The sequence below is a fragment of the Carettochelys insculpta genome, chromosome 1, assembly GCF_033958435.1.
Source record: "Carettochelys insculpta isolate YL-2023 chromosome 1, ASM3395843v1, whole genome shotgun sequence".
NCBI classification, from domain to species: Eukaryota; Metazoa; Chordata; order Testudines; family Carettochelyidae; genus Carettochelys; species Carettochelys insculpta.
In genome coordinates, this window is record NC_134137.1 from 371,104,636 (window position 1) to 371,126,997 (window position 22,362).

At 45.0% G+C, this 22,362-nt stretch overlaps 1 protein-coding gene across 1 annotated transcript in view; it reads left to right on the plus strand.

Annotated features, from left to right (window-relative positions):
* Window positions 1-22,362, plus strand: part of SFMBT2 (Scm like with four mbt domains 2) — a 156,332-nt gene that overhangs the window by 21,632 nt on the left and 112,338 nt on the right. Inside the window, exon 2 of the mRNA XM_074984183.1 lies at window positions 19,234-19,322. The gene's annotated coding sequence lies outside the window, so the exon portion shown is untranslated. The remainder of the gene's footprint in view (window positions 1-19,233; window positions 19,323-22,362) is intronic.

Genomic DNA, 22,362 nt, shown 5'->3' on the forward strand with positions numbered 1-22,362 from the left:
CTTACCCACCTTGAGTCATCTGCTCATCTCCCTGGCATGCCCAGCCCCGGCCAGAATTCCCTCAGCTCATAACAGTGTCCCCTTACCCTGGGGAACACTGCTCCGCTTCACACACAGCACGTGGAGTTGTTTGCAGAGACAGCACGTGCCAGTTTGTGTAGTCGGGGACAAAGATTAAAGTAACAGCAAGGTGAAATAGCAAAGAGCGCCAGTGGTGACATGTAAAATAAAATCACAACACACACACCAGAGCCTAAACTTAACAAGACGTTGTGTCCAACGGAGCAAAAGTTCACCCAGGCCCATCAAAGTGTATAATGGCCAGGCCTGACTGGGACCTCTTGTTCATGACACAAACCCACTTGGTCAGCTTACTCTTGAGTTAAAGATGCTGATTGACTCTCTGTACCTACAGTTATAGTCCCCCAAACCCATTGGCTTCACTTGCAAACAGGAGAATCCCCACTGCTTGTGCTGTCCTGTTGGAAGTCTCCCCTGGAGAGTGCAATCACTTGATTCGCATGTTGCTCAGACTATAAATAAGCATTCGTTGTGAAGTACACAATACACAGCACACAGGTAGACTGATAAATGTCTCTTGATAGAGAGAAACCAGTTTCACACCTTTTGGTGGCTAGCCATGAGCCACAAACCTTAAAATATAATTGTTAATATATATACAGACCTTTCCCATCCTGCATCCACACTTTCACAATGATTATTCGGACCAGTGACACTAGTTTTCTTCAGAGGCCTCACATGATAGTCTTTGGCAAACAAATAAACAAATAGGTGGATACCAGACCCAGGGGATCCTTGTAACCTTAGGCACCTCTGCAGTTGGGCATAGTCCCGGTGGCCCAAGACATTGTGCCTAAACTTCTCTGCTGTGGGCTGCTCTATATTCTCTGTAGTATCACAGTCCATTCTAACCACATTTATTTCTAGAGCCCTGTAAATCCACGGATATCCACTTTATATCCAAGGGTATCCGCATCCCCAGATGTCAGTGTGGATACCTGCGGCCCATTTTTGCAGCTATAAATGCAGACATGGATACAGATTTTATATCTATGCAGAGCTCTATTAATTTCCAATTTGCTTATGAAATAGGGCCATACCTCATCGCTTTTTAAGTCTCCTGGTTTCACTACTTCAGGTGTAGTAGAATCCTAGAATGCTAAAACTGAAGGGACCTTGAGAGGTCATCAGGTCCAGTCCCCTGCGTTCATTGCAGGGCCCAGTAGTATCCAGACCATCCCTGATGGGTGTTTGTCTAACCTGCTCTTCAATACCTCCAGTGGTGGAGACTCCACAACCTCCCTATTTTGTACTTTAGTAATTCTCCAGCTGTCCAGCACCACTTGCTGCTGAGTGAAGTTTTACAGGCTCAGGGAAGGGACTGTGGCAGGTATAATTAATGGTAGCCCATCGATCCGATGATGACAAAGCTGTGCAGATCATCTGTTATTGGTCTCATAGTGTGCCCTGTGGTGACTATATAAGCCAATGCTAGAGGTGCACATTTTGCCGCAGATGGTGCATGGGAAGTTCGCAATCAGTGGGTTGTGCATTGCCGTTGCTCTGTGACACCGTTCGCGTGCCTCTTGTAGACGCCGGCAGCGGTCTTCCTCAAAGGCAATGCAGATACTTCTGACTGTTGCACACCACTGTGTTCTGTCACTGGCGGTGTCCTTAAGGTTCCTAGGTTTGATACTGCTGTACTGTAGATTGACTTTCGTGGTATCCTTGTAGTGTTCCCGGAAACACTACAAGGCAGGTATAAACAGAGCAGATAAATGTGCATCTGTGTTTTATCTATATGATCTGATTGTGGTGTGTGTGTATGTGTGCGTGTGTGTGTGTGTGTACATAGAATGCATATATAGAATATATATATATAGAGAGAGAAGGAGAATGGTGTGTGTGTATGTATATATATAGAAAGAGACAATACAGCTTAGACAAAGCAAAACTAAGTCCCATTGTGATTTCCTCTTCTCTCTACTTTATTCATTTTTTTGTATTAGACAAGGACGTAGGAAATAGACTTTAATGGAGAAATAATTTGATTCCAAACTGAAGCTGGAAGTCAGACCATTTATTGCAGCTTGTGCTTCAGGAATTGCAGGGGTGGCTGGGAAAGGTCTTCATTCAGTCAATCAAGACAAACTGGTACGGGTTAGTGGCACACGGGATTACAGAAATACCAGGGATTGAAGACCAAATTTCTATTTAAAACTTCATGGATGTAACTAGAAAGCCATATCAGTGACCACTCAATGAGTTCCTATTATCTGAAAAGATAGAAAAGCAAACAGTGGAGCCTAGAGAGAGGAAACACTGCAGTGATATCTGGCCCTTAGAGGAAGTGAGACACTTTCTCCAACAGACCACAGTGGTACTGCGTAGAGTTAATGGGTCTCACGTGTGCCATCGAGAGAAACATTTACCGTGTGGAGAGACTCGATTAAGAAATAAAAATGGTTGCATCCTCAGAATCGCTAGCCTGCTTCTGGTCAGTCACAAGATGACTGAGGAGAGGAGGAAGAGATGGCTGAGAGGAACTGTCTGCAGGTAATTTAATTTAAAGGTGTTAAGAAACAGGTCTCAAACAGCTGACAATCGATCAGCTTCTCTTTGGGGATCCAGCTTCTTTGAGATTCATTTTTGACTTGGGGAGAGAATTTGGCCAGACAGCTATTTACCAGCTCTAGGTTTAACAGCCTAAAGCATGTCTGTTACTAATTTGTGTTGTGTCTGAGATGAGTCACAGGTCTACAGTATGAGAGATGTGTAGATAACTACGTCAGGCTTTGCAAACAAGACCCGAGGCCTGGCTTGCTCGGGATAAGACTTACAGGCCCCAGTTCAGGAAGCATCTCAGTTGGAGACAGTGCTTGTGCAAGTGCTGGAGGTCAGTCATGCTAAAATGGTGTTGTGCACAGGACTGGATGTAGGTCTGTGGCTTGGTGCTTTCCTGAACTGGAGCCTTCATTAGGGCTCTTGGAAGCCCTTTTCTAAGAAATTCCCAAAATCTTTGTCTAAAATAAATCCAACTGTTTTTTGTGCACCCAGATGAAAACTTGCAATTTGAGATTCCCCACCGAATGAGAGGGGTCTGAAAGTTGTGTTTAAAAACTTGCAAATGATCTTTAATTTTGATTCCTTCCCTCCCTCCAAACAAAATGAGTGACATTCCCTCAACTGCTGGGGCTCTGACTGCCTGAGTGGAAGGCTACCTAGAAGCTGTGGACCTAAGGGTGCATCTGAAATGGTATAAACATCCCCCACAGAAATGTGCAGCAGAGGGTCTCATGGTCTGGGGCTAAAAATGGAATTCTTGACATTCCTGCTATGGCTCTGAGACCCACCTCCCTTATTGAGTTCCAGGCCCCATGCAGACATTTTAACCCAGTCCATGAGCCCAACCCAGCTGACCCCAGTTCTGAGACTTGCTGCCGTGGAGTTTATTTGGTTTGCAGTTACGTTCCCAGGTCTTTCAGAATACTTCTGCACTGCCTTGTAAACCCAGTTTCAGTCTGAGATTAGAGCCTACCCCTACTACTATCCAAATACAAATCTTTCTGACTTAGGTCAGCAAACACCTAACACCTGGGTCCTCTGCCTGACCTGGGGAGGGGGTTCAAGGGTAAAGTATGTGTAGTGAAATAGGACTGCGTTAGCCTGATTTCAAGGTGCAGGTGCAGCAAGCGTAAGCCCAGGTTTATCATATAGGGTGGATGCTCAGGCCCAGGCTCCAAAACATTGAGGCCACAAGCCTGTGTAACTGCCCACAGGCAGGCTCAAACTTGGGACCTTTGTGCAGGCCCCTCTACAGCTTGAGCTAAAGGCCAGGAGGCTCTCACCTTAGGCTGTCGAGGATTCTTATTCTTTCTCTGTGAAGTGGTCTAGGTACCACTATACAGGACAGTGACCCACACATAGGTGTGTGGGTTACACCCGCGTCCCACAAACACATATGTACAATGAAAAGTAAATGTGCCCAGACCATCCTGGTTCTGCAGCTGCTCACAGGCTGGTAGGAGACCAGGCAGCTCTCCCCAGGTGTGTCAATTTTGAGGCATTTTGCAGTGGAAAAGTGTTCTGTTGGAAAATTGCCAATCTTTTAATCACTTGAAATGACAGCATGAATACTTCTTTCCCAAGCTCCTTATCAGTATATCTGTGGAGGCCTAAAAGAGAGAGAGAGCTGTCTATCTGGAAGACCATGATAAAAACCGATAAAATATATTCATTATACGATGTTTTATTTTGTATAAACAAAGGGGGAATAATTAAAGGTTTACATGATATATTAAGATTTGATTTATAAAAATTATTTGTTAATAGGTGTTTTAATAAACGGGTGATCAATTGTTGTAGATGATTATAGAGTCCAAAACTTCAGCCGAACTGTGTAGTCTAACCATGCCTTCTACTGATGCATTTATAACTGAAAGGCACAGTACTCACATTTATTATATGCTTCTAACATAAATTATTAACCCTTCATAAATCATATCTAATGAATCCTTAATATAAAGTATGACCAAATCAGATATATATATTTTAAATGCACATGTCATCTTTCATGAAAGTTTATTTACAATCTTTGGTTTCAGTGAAAGTGCAGCGGTTAACATTTTTGTCAGGTGTTCAGCATTCTTCAGACGCATTCCCTAGAAAGAGCTGATAGTATGATTTGAAGTTGATTCATGCACCTCATTGTTTGTGGCCCAGATCAGGAAGCTGATTAAACAAGGAAACCTGCTGGTTTTGTAGAGCACGCTTTTGTAATTTTGTGACCAATGTGAAAAAAAGCAAACCACTCCGTTCAAACCTTCATGGGTGGACCAACAAAACCATTTTGGCTATTTTCAAGATGTTTATTTTAGTGACATGCTTTTGGCTTTTTTCTGAGATTCCCACTGAAGAACTCACAGGCTGTGTCTAGAATAGCCCTGAACTTTGAAGGGGCATGGTAATTAGGATGTCGGGAGATTACTAATGAAGTGCTGTGGTGCATATGCAGCACTTCATTAGGCTAAATCTCCCCCATGGCAACTTCGAAGTGTGAAACTTCGCAGTGCCGGCTTGTGTGTAGCCGCGGGCCAGCTATGGGTACTTCCAAGTGCCCGGGCTACTGCGAAGTCCCATTACTCCTCAAAATTCAAAAGTACTTCGAAGTGGCCATGGGGGAGATTTAGCCTAATGAAGTGCTGCATATGCACCGCAGCACTTCATTAGTAACCTACTGACACCCTGATTACCATGCCCCCTTCAAAGTTCGGGGCTAGTCTAGACACGGCCACAGTGAATAACCATTTTCATTTGAAACATCTGATACGTGTCTTATATACACACACCCCGTCGTCTGTTCTAGTTGGAGCACTTTTTACATGTAATTAGTTTAATTTTTATTAATCGTATTGCAATAGCACCTGAAGGCCCCAGCTATCATTGGGTTAGGGGTTGAATTAAAATAATGCAGGGCACAGTCTCTGCCCTGAAGAACTTACAGTGTAAAAAGACAAGGCAGACAAATTATTCCCATTTTTTCACCTGGGGAGGTGAGGTCTTGTCCATATTTACTGGAGGGTTGATGCTCTTGAGGTTGATCTTCTGAGGTACAGTTTAGCAGGTCTGCTAAGAACCCATTAAATGGATTGCTGAGGTGCCTCTGTCAACCCCACAGTTGCCAGGAGTCACATGGAGCATTGAATGTTTTTAGTTTTAATTCATAAGGATATTCTTTCTAGAGAGCTGGTTACAGTTGTTTCAACCCAGCGCGTTTTCCACTGGGGCCCCCTCAGTCTCCCTCCTCCACACCCCTCCTGTGTACCAGACCACTGGAGGCCAGCACTTACCTGCTCCTCTCCCTTCCTTCCAGCACTTTGAGAGTGCGTGTATCACCTGATCTGTGCTCCATCCCTGATCCTCTCCCTCCCTCCCTCCCTCTCAGAGCGGGAACAGAGGTTCTCCAGCTCTGGAAGGGAGCGGGAGGAGCAGGAAAGGAGGGTGAATCAGGGAACTCATGTGCTCCGAAGGTGCTGGGAGGGAGCCCGGAAGAACAAGGAGTTGCAGTTCTCCCATGCACGAGATGTGTGGGGGGTGGGAGCAGCCAGGGGTTGGCGGACCACAGGTGGAGCCCCAGTGGGCCACTTGTGGTCCACAGACTGCAGGTTGCCCACCACTGGTCTAACAGAAGTCATCGTCTGTTTGCCTACTGTACAGTACTGCTGATGCCAAAGAAGCTACTTTTGAGTCAGGTGTGGACACAGAACCAACAGTATGGTGTGGATCCTGTGGCCGTTGTTGGAGGAGGAAGTTAATAATTTAGATCGCCGATCCCAAGCATTCAAAAAGAATGAGACAGCTCACCCCGGCTGCGTCTACACGTGCACGCTACTTCGAAGTAGCGGCAGTAACTTCGAAATAGCGCCCGTCACGTCTACACGTGTTGGGCGCTATTTCGAAGTTGAAATCGACGTTAGGCGGCGAGACGTCGAAGTCGCTAACCCCATGAGCAGATGGGAATAGCGCCCTACTTCGACGTTCAACATCAAAGTAGGGACGTGTAGACGATCCGCGTCCCACAACATCGAAATAGCGGGGTCCTCCATGGCGGCCATCAGCTGGGGGGTTGAGAGATACTCTCTCTCCAGCCCTTGCGGGGCTCTGTGGTCACCGTGGGCAGCAGCCCTTAGCCCAGGGCTTCTGGCTGCTGCTGCTGCAGCTGGGGGTCCGTGCTGCATATACAGGGTCTGCAACTAGTTGTTGGCTCTGTGTATCTTGCACTGTTTAATGAAAGTGTGTCTGGGAGGGGCCCTTTAAGGGAGCGACTTGCTGTTGAGTCCGCCCCGTGACCCTGTCTGCAGCTGTGCCTGGCTCCCTTATTTCGATGTGTGCTACTTTGCCGTGTAGACGTTCCCTCGCTGTGCCTATTTCGATGTTGGGCTGAGCAACGTCGAAGTTGAACATCGACGTTGCCAGCCCTGGAGGACGTGTAGACGTTATTAATCGAAATAGCCTATTTCGATGTCGCAACATCGAAATAAGCTATTTCGAAGTTGGGTGCACGTGTAGACGTAGCCCCCATGTCCTCCAAATCATAAGCTTTTAAACAAACAGCGGCGTTCTTTTTATTTGCCTTTTGGTGTTTGAGCTGGTAGGTGTCAGGGTTTCCACCTAGATGATTAATTTTAAGAAAAAAACAGAATCCTCATGTACTCCCATTACTCTAGGAGCTGTGGCTTTAAGAAAAGCCCCAACTACCATGAAACTTCCTCTAATATTGTAGTAGTACCCGGTCTTACAGAACATAGCTCCTCCAAACTGGGGGCTTTGTGAGGTTGGACATGCAGTCTCTTAACTCCTTTGTGAGCTAGAGAAGTATTATCCTCCTCCTCATCATCATCAACCGTGGGCTCAGCGCTCATTGGTGTCCAGTGCCTCTCTCACTATTTCCTTCTATCTTTTCCTGTCCCGTACAGAGTGGTTTAGTTTCTGTAGACTAGCTCCGCACAAATCTACTGTGTCATCTATCCATTCTCTGTGGGGTCTGCCTCTTCTATTTGAATTGTCCCCTATGCCAAATACCAGGCTTGTGACTTTTTGCTTATCGTTCGTTATGCAGATATGCCGGAATAGCAGTAACTTCCAGTGTATAACCTTCTGCAGCAGGTTCTCTTTCAGTTGTATCTTCCTATATAATTCCTTGTTAGTGACCTTCTGCATCCATCCTGTTCTCAGCATCTTTCTGTAACAACTTCCCCATCATACAAAAGGCTAAACTCAAGGCACAGAGTGATTGACACTGTATCACAGAGTGAGTCACAGGCATGAATAGAGCAGTAGAGTCTTAATTTGTAGGCCTGTGGTGAAACCACTTGACCACAGCAGGATTAGCATTCTGAGTGCTGAAATGGGAGCACTGGTGCCTTTCCCCCTCTATTGTTTTTATTTTAGCAGCACTGCTGCAAAGACCGTCTGCCATCAGCTGCCAGTCTTTCATCTGTCTACAAGGCAACCGATATACATGTAATCACAGAAGTAAAGGACTTGGAAGGGATCCGAATAAGTCATCTAGTCCAGTCCTCTGCACTGAAGACAGGATTCCTGACTCGTGTTTCTCTAACCTGGTCTTAAAAACCTTCAGTGGCAGAAATTCTGCAGCTGACCTGGTAATTTGTTCCAGGGTTTTATCACTTTCTGTCATTTAGGAAGTTTCTCCTAGGCTACGTCTACACGTGAAGCCTACATCGAAATAGCTTATTTCGATGAATAACGTCTACACGTCCTCCAGGGCTGGCAACGTCGATGTTCAACTTCGACGTTGCGCGGCACCACATCGAAATAGGCGCTGCGAGGGAACGTCTACACGCCAAAGTAGCACACATCGAAATAAGGGTGCCAGGAACAGCTGCAGACGGGGTCACAGGGTGGACTCAACAGCAAGCCGCTCCCTTAAAGGGCCCCTCCCAGACACAGTTGCACTAAACAACACAAAATACACAGAGCTGACAACTGGTTGCAGACCCTGTGCCTGCAGCATGGATCCCCAGCTGCCGCAGCAGCAGCCAGAAGCCCTGGACTAAGGGCTGCTGCCCACGGTGACCAGAGAGCCCCGCAGGGGCTCGACAGAGAGCGTCTCTCAACCCCTCACCTGATGGTCGCCATGGCGGACCCCGCTATTTCGAAGTTGCGGGACGCGCAACGACTACATGGTCCCTACTTCGACGATGAACGTCGAAGTAGGGCGCTATTCCTATCCCCTCATGGGGTTAGCGACTTCGACGTCTCGCCACCTAATGTCGAAGTTAACTTCGAAATAGCGCCCAGCGCGTGTAGCCGTGACGGGCGCTATTTCGAAGTTAGTGCCACTACTTCGAAGTAGCGTGCACGTGTAGACACGGCTCTAATGTCCAGCCTCCGTCTTCCTCATTGCAATAGAAGCTTGTTTATTCTTGTCCTATCCTTGGAGATTATAGAGATAAAAACCACCCTCTTTGTATCAACCTTGTGTGTACTTGAAGACTGTTACCATGTTCCTTCTTAGTCTTCTCTTCTATACTAAATAAACCAAACTTTTTCAGTCTTCCCTCACAGGGAAGCCCCTTTTTCAGTTTAAACTAATTTTTAACCAACAATTCTCCAATCTTAAAAAAATATTTTTTTCTGATGTCCACCCTCCTTTTGTATCATTCAGATACATAAAAATAACTTGTTTTATTATGGGAGTGTAATACATTGCAGGGCATACATTGTTATCACCAGGATGTTAGAGTGGGTAAGGTGTTGGATTTAAGTTCCAATTGGATGCATGTGTCTCTGGGTATGAGAGTGAAGCCCTGGAATGTGTTACCTAGAGAGGTGGTGGAATCTCCATCCCTTGAGGATTTTAAGTTCCGGCTTGACAAAGTCCTGGTTGTGATTATTTAGTTAGGGTTCATCCTGCTTTGTGTAGGGGATTGGACTCAATGACCACTTGTGTTCTCCTCAAGCCATGGGATTCTATGATATATGTGTTATGATAATACATTAGTTTCTGTATATGTGCACAGCTGCCTACTGAAGAGAGGTGACGTATTCGTCTAGGCATACGGAGTTGTAAGAGGGAGATCTTTGAGGACAAATTTAGGCTGGTAGGTAAGAGATTGAAATCCAGGATCTCTAAGGCAGCATTCTCTGAAATGCTTCAAGTTCCATGCCATGCAGGGCCGGTTAGCAGGCAGAACTGCAGGTGTGCAATGTGTATTGGGAGACAGCAGTGTAGGGAGGAAAGGGTTATATTTATTAGGAACTGGAGAAACTTTTGGGACAGAGGAAGCCTAAATAGGAAAGACGCGTGCCTCCTAAATGGGAACAGATTGCTGGCCCTTAAAATTAAAAAAGACCATAGCCTGGTAGGAGGCATAGCTTGGTGGTTTGAGCACTGGCCTGCTAAACCCAGTTATAAGCTCAGTCCCTAAGGGGGGTGATTGGGGGCAAATAGATTAAAATAAAAATCTGTTAGGGAGGGTGATAGGCCCTGCTGTGAGGGTGGGGGACTGGACTCAATAACCTCTCAAGCTCCCTTCCAGTGCTGTGTGGTAGGTGTATTTCCACAGCAATAATGACAGGTAGAGCAATTTTCAAGCTGAGCACTGGGGGGAAGACCAGCAGGTGCTGAGGAACATGTGGTTTGGACAAAGGCAGCCTTCAGAGCAGGGGTCAGAAACCCCAGCATGGGTGCCAAGAGTGGCATATGAGCTAATTTCCTTTGGCATGTGAGGCAGGATCTCAGCCCCACCCCCACCTCCCTCATGTAGCTGGGGACTTGCTCTAGGCCAGGCTGCCTACAGGTTAACAAAAGACCAGCTAATGCTACCAACCACCATTTACACAGTAAAGCTCCATATTTTCATTTATTAATGAAGCTGTTGTAAGTGGGACCATTAGTGACTTTTAAATAGTATCACTGGCACCTGGACCATACACAGAGGTCAAATTTTGGCACTCCACCTTGGAAAGGTTGCTGACCCCCCCCCATGTCCTAGTTAGGAGGAGAGGATGAAAGATGATAAAACGCAGGTAGACTCTGGCTAGGTCTAAACTAGACCTTAAAGTTGATTGTAGATACACAATTCCAGTTTCAGCAGTTGTGTAGCTGGAAACGACTTGTCTCCAGTTGGCTTACGTGCCTCTCCTCACTGCGGGAGGTTGATGGGGGAAACTCTCTCGTTAACCTCCCTTACATACATGGTGGAGTACAGGGGTCCACTGTCAACCCCCAGTAGTTCAATTTTGTTCATCCCCACTAGGAACGTGAAATTGAACCCCAGAAGATTGATGCTGACCAGGTCGATCTTCCTGGGAGTGAAGACATACCCTCAAATGAGAAACAGTCAAATGAAAAAGCGTTCAACCCATTCAGTCACATCTTGGAACGGCAGACAGCTAAAATGTGTCCAACTTTTAAAATGCTTTTATACCAGTGCTAGAAGTCTAAATAATAACATTGGTGAACTAGACTGAATTATTTTGAGTGAGGATATTGATATAACAGGCACCAGAAAAAACAAAAAAAAAACCCTTGGTGGAATGAGGATCATCAATAGGATTCAGTAATTCCAGAGTACAAATTCTGTTGGAAGGACAGACCTGGTTGTTCTGGTGGGAGAGTGGCACAATATGGGAAAGAAAGCACAGAATGAAATGCGGTAAAAATCTTGAACGACTCAGACTGTGCCATAGAATCTCTATGGATGGTAATTCCATGCTCCAGTAACAAGAATGTACCAGTAGGGATGTATTATCAACCACCTGACCAGTCTTTGATGGTGACTGTGAAATGCTTGGGAAGATGAGAGGCTTTAAAAATAAAAAAAACTCAGTAATTATGGGGAATTTCAACTGTTGGGACAGGATGCAGAAATAAAGTTTTTTGACACCTTAAATGACTGGTTGGAACAACTAGTCTTGGAACTGACAGGAGGTGAGGTATTTAATTCTAAATAGAGCATAGGGTTTGGTCCCAAAGTTAAATATAACTGGACCACTTGGTAATAGCAGCCATAATAATTTAACATCCCTGTGGTTGGGAAAATACCACAGCGGTCTAAATCTGTAGGATTTAATTTCAGAAGGGGAACTGCACAAAAATGAGGAAGTTAGTGAAACGAAAATGAAAGGGTAGAAGGCCAAAAGTGAAATCCCTGTTGTTTGCGTATGGAAACTTTTTAAAGATACTGTAATAGGGGCTCAACTTAAATGCGTACCTCACATTACAGAAAAAGCATAAGAGAATCAAAAAATTGTCACCATGGCTAAACAACAAAGTGAAAGAAGCAGGGAGAGGTTAAAAAACCTACTTCAAAGTGGAAGTAGAATCCTAGCGAGGAAAAATAGAGGCATAAATGCTGGCAAATACAAAGTGTAAAAATGCAATTAGGAAGACTAAAAATAATTTGAAGAACAGCTAGCTAAAGACTTAAAGAGTAAGGCTACGGTTACACTAGCGAGTTTTGCTAACAAAACCCTGGTGTTGTCGACAAAACACATTTTGTGTGTGGAAGTTACACCAGTTTTGTCGACAGTTTTTCCACAAAACTCAGCACTTTCGCCAGCTGCATTCTGCCTCTCAGCGATGATGCATAAAGCTGCTGTCAACAGATTCTGAAGCCAGAAGGCTGTGTGGACACTCTGGGGGGCCTTCTCTCTGCAGACAGGGCATCCAGAACAATGGGCAGCCCTGTTGGCTGTGATTTCGGGTGACTGTTTTGTCGATTCAGTGACTGGACAGTCCTTCCAATTGGCTTGTGTGTGTGTCTGCACTCTGTTGACAGAAGTTGTGTCAGAAGATCTCTTCTGGCGGTGACTTCTGTTGACAGAGCGCTGTACTGTAACTGTAGCCTAATAAAAAATCTTTTTTAAAGTACACCGCAGACAGGAAGCCTGCAAAATGACTGAGGCCGCTGGACAAATGAGATGCTAAAGGAACACTCGAAGATGAAAAGGTCATTGCAGAAAAATTAAATGAATTCTTTGCATCAGTCTTCACAGCTGAGGAGGTGAGGGAGCTTCCCAAACCTGAGCCATTTTTTTAGGCAACAAACCTGAGGAACTGTCCCAGATTTAGTTGTCATTAGAGGACGTTTTGGAACAAATTGATAAACTAAACAGTATGACCAGGACCAGATGGTATTCACCCAAGAGTTCTGAAGGGACTCAAATGTGAAATTGTAGGACTACTAACTGTACTTAATAAGCTATCATTTAAATCAGCTTCTGTAGCAAACAATTGGAGAAAAGGGAATATGACACCATGTTTTAAAAAGGGCTCCAGAGATGGGCAGGGATGGTGTCACAAGCCTCTGGGTGTCAGAAGCTGGGAATGGGCAACAGTGATGGACCACTTGAAGATTACGTGTTCTTTTCATTCCCTTTGGGGCACCTGGCATCGGCCACTGTCAGAACACAACACACTGGGCTGGATGGACCTTTGGTCTGATCCAGTAAGGTCGTTCTTACGTTCTTAAAATACAAACAGCAAAGAAACAGATACATCTTCAGGCTCTGAAGTGTGTGCACATCTGAATGTACTGATGAATTTTATGCCCACCATGCATACATTTCAAGTGGTTAGCAGGTAATGGTATAAAGATTTGACACACTAAAATGGGAATAAAATGAAAATCTGCATCTGAATACATTACAAAGCACAAGGAAGTAGTCAAAAGATTTTAAAAATCCAAAGCAGGCAAAAAGGATGAAGTTAAGTGTATGCACTGCAGATGGTGTGGTCCAATTATTAAATGTAAATATTTACAGGCGACTAGCTCTAAGTCTAGAACAGTAAACTGTTCATTTGAAAGAAGAATTATTTGGGGATTAGAGATATGTTGTTTTCTTAAATTCATAAGTGGCATTGTGTTTTGTGTTGATGAACAAGTCAAAGCACAAATGTTTCTCCCATCTTTCTAGCCATCAATCTAAACTCCAATATTTACCCAGAAAAATTAATAATTTCAAGTGATTTCTGCTTGTTTTTTGTTGTTCTGGTAAGAAATACTGATCAGTTCTCTGGAAAAAATTAAAATACAAGCTGAAAAGGAGGACTCTGTTCATTGGTCATGTTTCTTAGGTCTTTAATCATTTGTGTTTCTCTCCTTTGGCGTTTCTCCAATTTGTCCACATCTTTCCTCAAATGCGGTGCCCACAATGGGACACACTGCGTTGAGTGAGGATTTACATCCAGTAACCAAGTTACTTTTCTGAAGATCTGACAGTTAAGACTGGAGAAAGGCAACTATGCCAACTGGCTGTAGTTTACTTCTTCCTGCAGCGTTTAATCTAGCAACCCTCTGTAAGTAGCTCTCCTGCCCTATTTGTGCACAGTTGTCTGAAGTCTTTAAGTCCCCACTGTGTCCCAGAATCCTTTTGCCCAGGAAATGGAGTTGAATGAAAAAGTAAGGTGAGAGGATCACAGACAACAAGAGGGGAATTAGGACTGAAATAAGACCAGAGGTTAAGGTGAGCTCAGGTTTTATAAGACAAAGAGTGGAAAGAAGTTCTGAAATTATTTCTGTGTGTGGCACTAATTTTTGATATCTCTCAGCCCCATATAAGCCTTAAGTCCTTTCTAAGGTATTTTCTGCATACGGGAACATAGTTGATCCCAGATATGCAATTCTCGCTATGCCATTAGTGTAACTAGAATCGACATACCAAGATCGACTTTGTTCTCTAGTGTAGATGGGGGCTCTTCCCTAATGCAGATGGAGGATCTTCAGGCTCACACTGATGTCCCTTACTCCATGCTATCAGTGTTGATGACTGAGGGTTATTTCAAGATGCATTTTTTATGTACCAGTGTTATTTCCAAATAAGCTCTTCTGGAAAATCTCTGTGGCCGTGGCTACACTAGCACCCCGCCTTTCAAAAGGGGGATGCTAATGAGTCACTTCGGCGGATGCTAAGAAGGCGCTGCCATGCATATGTAGCACCTCATTAGCATAATGGTGGCCACACATGTTTTGAAAGTGCCGCTTTCGAAACGCACGCCGCCAGTGTAGACAGGGGCCTTTCGAAAGGACACCCCCGATTTTGAAAGCCCCTTCCCAAAACCAAATGGGAAGAAGTGGCTTTCAAAATCTGGGGGTCCTTTCAAAAGGGGGGTGCAAGTGTAGCCACGGCCTTCCAGAATAGTTTATTTCGAAATAACACTGCTTTGTACATATACCTTAGGTGGTTTGGTAAATCCAGGCTGGGTTTTATTTTCTGCCTGTCAGCTCTGAAAATTCAAATTGGGTTTTCTCTGCTTTCCACGTTATCACTAATTATAAAACTTAGGCAATCTGGACAACTTCATTAACCTGTAAGCCAGCAAAGAATCTAGTTTGTTCCCACATAGCATTGCTAGCTTACTCTGATGAATCCACCACTGACCATTATGAAGCCATGTCTAGACTAGAGGGTTTTATTGGCAAAATGGCTGGTTCATTGACAAAAACCTTAGAGCATCCGAATTCCCAAGTCGACAGTAAGTCAGCAGAACGCAGCACTTTTCTCGACAGCTGCACTCTGCTCACCATGAAGAAGACTTCAGCTGTCGACAGAGATCAATTGACATAAAGCTGGTCTGAATGTTCCAGGTGTGGCCTTCTGTCGACAGAAGAGGCCTCTGGGACACTGGGCAACCCTGCCTGCTGTGGTTCCAGGTAGCTTTTTGCTGATAGAGTAGTCAGGCAGTCCAGCCACTCTCTGTCAACGGAGCCGATTGCTCTTTCGATCTGCTTGGCAGGCTGGACACGATCTGTCGACAGATCTTCCGACAGAAAGTTCTGCCGACAAATCCCTCTAATCTAGACATAGTCCCTGAGACAAGTTACTAGAGTACCTGGACCATTGTTCTGATTTGATTTGGTATGGCAATTCCTTTGTTCCCATGGTGTTGCAGATTAGATTGGAGTTTCTGGCATCAACGTAAGCAAACAGGAATAGAACAGACAGAGAGATCAGGAATGGTGAAAAAGAAGGCATTTAAACATTGGGTTTCTTTCTTTTTTTAAGTTTCCAGCTCTTGGTGTGCTTTAAATATTTTAAAGGCAATAAATCTGGTTCTGCCAGAGAAATTTATGCAAAAATGGTTCTACATAAGCAGTGGGGAAGTTAGAGACTAGTTTAATCATTATTTTTACAAGGTAAAATAGAGGGCTTTTAATTGCACTAATTTAAATACATTTGGAAGCTCTTTGGGTCTATAAAATGTGCTATATCGTCCAAATGCCGTTAGAGAAGGGGTTTTAAAGGAAGTGCGTAAGAGAGGGAAGAGTTCAGCCTCAGGAGTCCTGAGTTGTGTTCCTGTCTCTGTCGCTGGCTTTTGGAAATCAGGCGCCAGGTTTCGGATGGTCACTGGGAGCCTGAAGGGGCAGATTTGGTGCCTATGCTTGCCACGGAGGAGCTACAGATGTTTGTCAGTCTAAGGACTTGAGAGTCTGTGGCAGCATTGGAACCAAACAACAAATGCCCAGAGCCTTGAGAAATGCAACTCAGCCCTGGAAACAGTCCTGAGACCCTGTCCAGCTAACGCCATACACATTAGTTAATAGGTTCCTGTTGGCTTCAAAGGGCTTTGGGTGAGGCTCCTTGCATAGAAGCAGCCCCTGGTTTGGCTATCCTTGAGACACCCTAGGCTTGATTTTTTGCAGAGATGCTGAGCACTCGTGGCTGTCAGTGATTTCACTTGAAGTTATGGGTGCTGAGCACCACTGAACACTGGGCACAAGATGGGCACTTGAAATGAATACCCGTGTTCAGCAATTCCATGCTTCATCACTGTGCTGCTTTTTCCTGATGTGTACTGTGGGACGGATGAGCGTTGCTGTCTCATGGGAGGGGAAAGGAGTAAGTCTTTCAAAGCTCGGCCTGGGCCTTGGACACGTGAGATGCTGCATGGTGTGAATGTGATCCGGTGTTAAAACAATACAGTATCCGGGGCTATTACCATGGCTACAAAGTACTGATCAGTGTAGTGCTAAGGGTAGAGACACCAGTAAACTCATGCACTTAAAAACATGCACAAATACAAGGCCAGCTTGCGTAGCCCTAGCACGACTCTACAATAAGCCCCTTCTTAACCCACCGTTAAGAAGTTGTGTTCCTGTCTCTGAGACCGTGGGTTTATATCTTGCCATGGAGTAGAGAGGCTGCATTGCACCCGCTCCCTTTAGTGAGCAAGGGAACCGAGTCTTGGCAGAGCCATGGGTCCTTGCCTTGCCTACCCCAGTGCTCTGGCCAACAGTTGGCTGGACACATGGGAGGAGAAGTTGCATCTTTGAGGGCCTGCATTAAATCACTTCCCCTTCAGAGCAAGAAGAACTAAGAGGCTAGTCTGAGCGTGTTGTGGCCTACAGAGGTGCACATAAGGGCACAATCTATCCCACAGTTTTTGGATCTTTGGGGGAATTATTTCCTCTCTTTACATGTTTTTAGGTTCAGTCAGCAGCATTCAACTTGTTTCAATGGGAGCCAGATCAGGTCCTTAGTAATTGAGCCTTGCCAGTTGCAGCCTTGTTGTTAGGTGCCTCAGAAGTAATCGAGATAAACAGATCATTTCCATTCCCACCGAATACCAGAATTTATTCCTGCATTAAAGTCTGGCAGTAGCCATAAAATTGCAGATTATGGAGCTGTTTCGCTGTCTTCTCGAGCCCCATAACTTGGGGAGAAATGAGTGTGGCAGCAAATTAACGGCTGTGGTTTGAAGGCTTTGGATTCCCATCAGCCTGGCTGTAGGCTAGCTAACAGCATTTTCTCTTCTATCAGTGAATGGGTGGTTGACTTGCCCTGGGGTACAGAGCATGGTAAGATGAGAGGCTGAGATCTTAGAGGCAGCTGGAATTTTTGGTTGCAGAACCCTGCCTGCCTAATCACAAAGAAGCAAATCCTTGTCATTGAGGAAGGCCCAGAGTGTAGCTGGCCCAATGTGGTTTCTCCTGGGAGACAGCAGGAAGTGGCAAGCCTGGTAAACATTTTCTTCTTGGTGGCTGCTGGGGATTGTGCTGTCTGTGTTGGTGAAAGTCTATGAGAAAAGTGTGGTCCCAGTAATCCTCAAATAGAGGGTGGTCCGGTCCTTGTTCAAATCAAATGACAAAATTCTCTTATAAGGTAGAGGTTTTGCTTTGTGCAGAAGATCAAGAAGAGGACAACGGTAGACCATCTCCTGCTGTGTCTGTAATCCGCCCATTTTTTTGGAGCCTGTTGGTTGGACTTCTGAGCTGGATATGACATGGGAACTGCCTTGGTAGTTGGGTATTGCCTTCAAGTACAGATTGAACCTCTCAAATCTGGAAATCTCTCATCCGGCAACATCCATAATCCAGCGTGATTTTAATAAGCGGATGACCGCTTATCCGGCACCCTCGGGACCTGGGTGGTGCCAAACAAGAGAATTTCACAGACCATGGGAGGTCAGTATTGTCCAGCAGCATTACCAACACTTCCACTGCTAACTGGGCTCTTAGAAGACATTTAGGAGTAAATTAAAGCTAAATTACAGCACTGAACACTACGAGCCAGGACTGGTGGTTGGAAACAAACTTCATGGGACCACATGATGACTGGTTGTCTGACTAACTAAAATCATGCTGGATTTTGGATGTTGCTGAACTAGAGCATTCCAGATTAGAGATTATCAATTTGCACAACAAAAGCAGGCAGAAGGTTTGCAGATGTATATATTGCACCTGCAAAAGGACAGGCACCTTGTCAGGAAACTTGACATACAACCATTGGATGCCTCAGTTTCTCCAGGGTTAGTCCTACCTCTCAGGTGTGCTGTCTAATAAATATTTACAAAGTGTTTAGAAAATCCAGTGTGGAAGGTGCTGTACAGAAATGCAAAGGAATATGATTTCCAAGACCTACAATCAGGATTATAAGATCCTTTTTGGCTCACTTGAAAGTTTCTCAAAATAAAAAGATTTCACATCCTCTGGGCCAGCTCATCTGCTGGTGTTATTCACTGGTTGAGTTCCCAGTGTCCAATTTTTTTGAAAGTATTTGGGCATTTAGATCCCACAGATGGCTTTGTAACTTCTAGTCTACATCTTACAAAATTCATTCTAGGTCATAAAAAAGTTACAGGTTTGTGTTTTTTGGCTATCAGAGAGTGGATCAGATATTGTGAAACAGAGTAGAAGTACCTAGGAGTTTGGTTCAGCCCTTCCTTAGCTTTTCACAGACAGTTATTCACTAGCGTGTTAGTGATGTCCTCAGGCCTGCTTTGTCTGTTATCTGGGAAGAACCCTGTGGAATTTCCATATTAGTGCCTTGTCACTGGGTCCAATATGATCATGGCTTTTGCCCTCTGGGTGATTTATAAAACATTCACCGATACCTTTTATGACAAGTGTGGGCATGAAGCATGGGGCTAGGAGGATGCAGATTGTCATCCGCCTCTTCATTTGGTGTAAATCAATGTCCTTGACTTCAGTGGAGTAATACCTGCTTCCACCAGCTGAGGATCTGACTTTGTGTGCAAGTGTGAACTCACTAGAGCTGTTTCTTCATAGTGCAAATTGTATTTGCATTTAACTGTAAACCCTTGACTCTGTTTTCTATTGATACAGCAAAAATGCAGAGCTGATCAGCCCTGGCCAGGCCGGTCTGCCCACAGAAAGCGGCTCTGTAACGTACATGGCAGTCATCTCCAGTGCTAACTATTGCTTCTATTTTTCTCTCCTCCAGCAATCAAAGAGAAGTACACAGACTGGACAGCCTTTCTAATACATGATTTGACAGGCTCCCGGACAGCACCTGCAAATTTACTGGAAGGCGTATGTATTAGATTCCAGTTTATATTTCGTAGTGTGGCATGGTGTTTATATTATAGTACTGTTCAACCATTAAAATATAGGGCCATGTGCTTGCAATGTCTATTTACTCCATAAGGTGTGTTTACACAGCACCTGGGAGGAGTGATCTTAATGTGGGTAGCCAGGCTCCTGCTAGCTCTGCTTAAGTTAACATGCTAACAGTAGCAGTGTGGATGTAGCAGAAGCAGTGGCTTGGGCTAACCACCTCAGCTTGGGCCCAGGTGGTCAGGTGGACATGGACTGCTGGCTTGAGCTGCTACCGCTGCCACAGCATCCACACTGCTCTTTTTAGTGTGCGAGTGTGAGTGGAGCTAGCACCCGTTTGTCTATGCTCGCTGGGAATCACACCTCCCCACTGCTGTGTAGACAGTACCTTGTGGGCTGGATCCGGTGCCCTTTCAGGTCAAAGGAGTTTTCCTCTTGGAATCCTAGAGGAGGGAGTTCATCTCACCAGTAGGCCCAAGCTGGGGACACAGGAGGCTTCAAAGGCAGAAGAATCTACGTCTCCCCAGTGTGGAGTTTGAGGGAGAGACCTGAGGGTATCTGTATGCTGGAGCACAGAGCTGCAGGTCTCTCCAGTCAGCCGGGTGTCAGTCCAGCAGACACATGGAGGTGATGATTAAGTGGATCACTGGTCAGTACACAGGCCAATGCGAGCCAAAGCTGTGGAGTGCCCAAGCAGGGAGAAATCATTTTCCCTCCAACCTTCTGGGTTTCCCCAATGCAAAGTCCATTTACTCACTGGGGATTGTATTTGGTGATTAGTGCATGAAATCCCTCTTGGCTACGGGGAATCTTTCTCTGCTCTGTTCAGGTGAGATGACAGGGCCATGTTAGAAACACAGCCAGATGAAGCACTGAACGTGTTTGAAGGGCGAACGACATCCAGGCCAAACTCTCCGAGCGATGAGCCAGTTCGCCAGACAGCACAGCTCCCTTTGAGTAAATCTTGGGCCCATTTATGGTTTCCTCCGGAAATGGTGCGAAATGGACAACATCTCTGCCAGGACTCTCAGGGAAATAAGTCAATTTCAGATATGCAATTCTAGCTACAGCATTTGTGTAGCTAGAATTGACGTATCATGATCGACTTATTTCCCTGAAGTCCGAGCCTCTTTCGTCTCGCATTGACATTCCTTACTCAGTGCAGTAACGTGGAGTACAGGGGTTGATGGCCGAGCCCAGGGAAGTTGATTTTGCTGTGTCTTCACCAGACATGCAAAACTAAACTCTGTAAGATTGACTGTGGCACGTTCATCTTCCACTAAGCATAGAAGAGCCCTTAGAGCAGGTTTACACAGCGAAGTTATTTTGAAATAACAGCCGTTACTTTGAAATAGCTTTGCTAGCATCTACGTGATGCAACTGCTGTTTCAAAATAAATTTGACCTATTTTGAAATTGGTAAACCTTATTCTACGAGGAAGAGCGCCTGTTTTGAAATAGCTATTTTGAAATAGGTGGTGTTAAGACAGGGAATAGAACCTATTTCAAAATAATCCAGGCTGTGTCTACCCATGCCCCCTCCTTTCAAAGGGGACATGTTTATGAGGCAGTTTGGAAGATGCTAATCAGGCGCTGACATGAATATGCAGCGCCTGATTAGCATAATGGCAGCCATGAGTGATTTGAAAGTGCTGCTTTTGGAACACACGCCACCCGTGTAGATGGGAGCCTTTCGAAAGGATCCCCTGACTTCGAAAGCCCCTTCTTTCTATTTGGTTTTAGGAAGAAGGGGCTTTCAAACACAAGGGGGTACTTTCAAAAGGCTCCCATCTACATGGGTGGCGTGCGTGCTGAAAGCGTCACTTTTGAATCGCACACGGCCACCATTAGGCTGATGATGTGCTGCATATTCATGTCAGTGCCTCATTAGCATCTTCCAAACTGCCTCATTAACATGCCTCCTCTACAAGGTGGGGGCAGATGTAGACACAGCCCAATAATGCATCCAATGGCTGTATAGAACCTATTTCAAAATAACCATAGTGCATCTAATGCTTTTGTTTTGAAGTAGGCTCTGCCTGTAGACACTGTATTTCAAAATAGCTAAGGGCTATTTCGAAAGGCATTTTTGTGCATAGCAACATTATTTTGAAATGAACTATTCACCTGCATCTACACTTGCATTCCTCGCTCGAAAGAGGCATGCAAATGAGGGAAATCAAAAAAGCAAATGAGATGCAGATTTACATATCAGGTGCCTCATTTGCATATTCTTCTTTCGAAAGAAGAAAAGCTATGTAGATGCAGTTCTTTTGAAAGTAAACCCCACCGTAAAAAAGAGAAGAAGGGTTCTTTCGAAGATGGGGTTTACTTTCGAAAGAGCTGCGTCTACACTGCTTTTCTTCTTTCGAAAGAAGCTCTTTTAAAAGAACAATATGCAAATGATGTGCCAGCTATGTAAATCTGTACATCGTTTGCATTTTCGATTTCCCTTATTTGCATACCTCTTTCAAAAGAGGAATGCAAGTGTAGACGTAGCTTTCCAGAATGGCTCTTTCAAAGTAGCCTATTTCGAAACAAGGCTGCTGTGTAGACATACCCTCAGCACTCTTGACAGAATGCTGCGTTGGAGTTTTTGAGAGTACCATTTCTGCAGCAGGGATCACGTACAGCAGTAATCGAGGCAATACAGATGCTTGCAATACATGCTGTAGAGCTCCCTGGTGGCTGGGGCACGCACAGAACAGGGTTGCAGTATCAGCAGGGCTGGGATATGCCCTGGAGGAGGTTGAACTTCTTCCCTATCTTGGCTGGACTAAGAGTTATTAAAGGAAGTATCAGGTTTAAGTCTGTGTAAAGGTTTGTTTACTTTTCAAAGGCAGATACATTTGAAGAGACTCCTCTGTTTGATCGCTTTGTTTCTGCCCACTCATGAAAGTCACAAGTACACACGCTCATTTTTAACAAGTGCGTGCCTTTCACTAGCCTCAGGGGAGACCAGCAGAATATCACCAGGGTTTTTCAGTCCACAAGGCCAAAAATCCTATACAGACAAG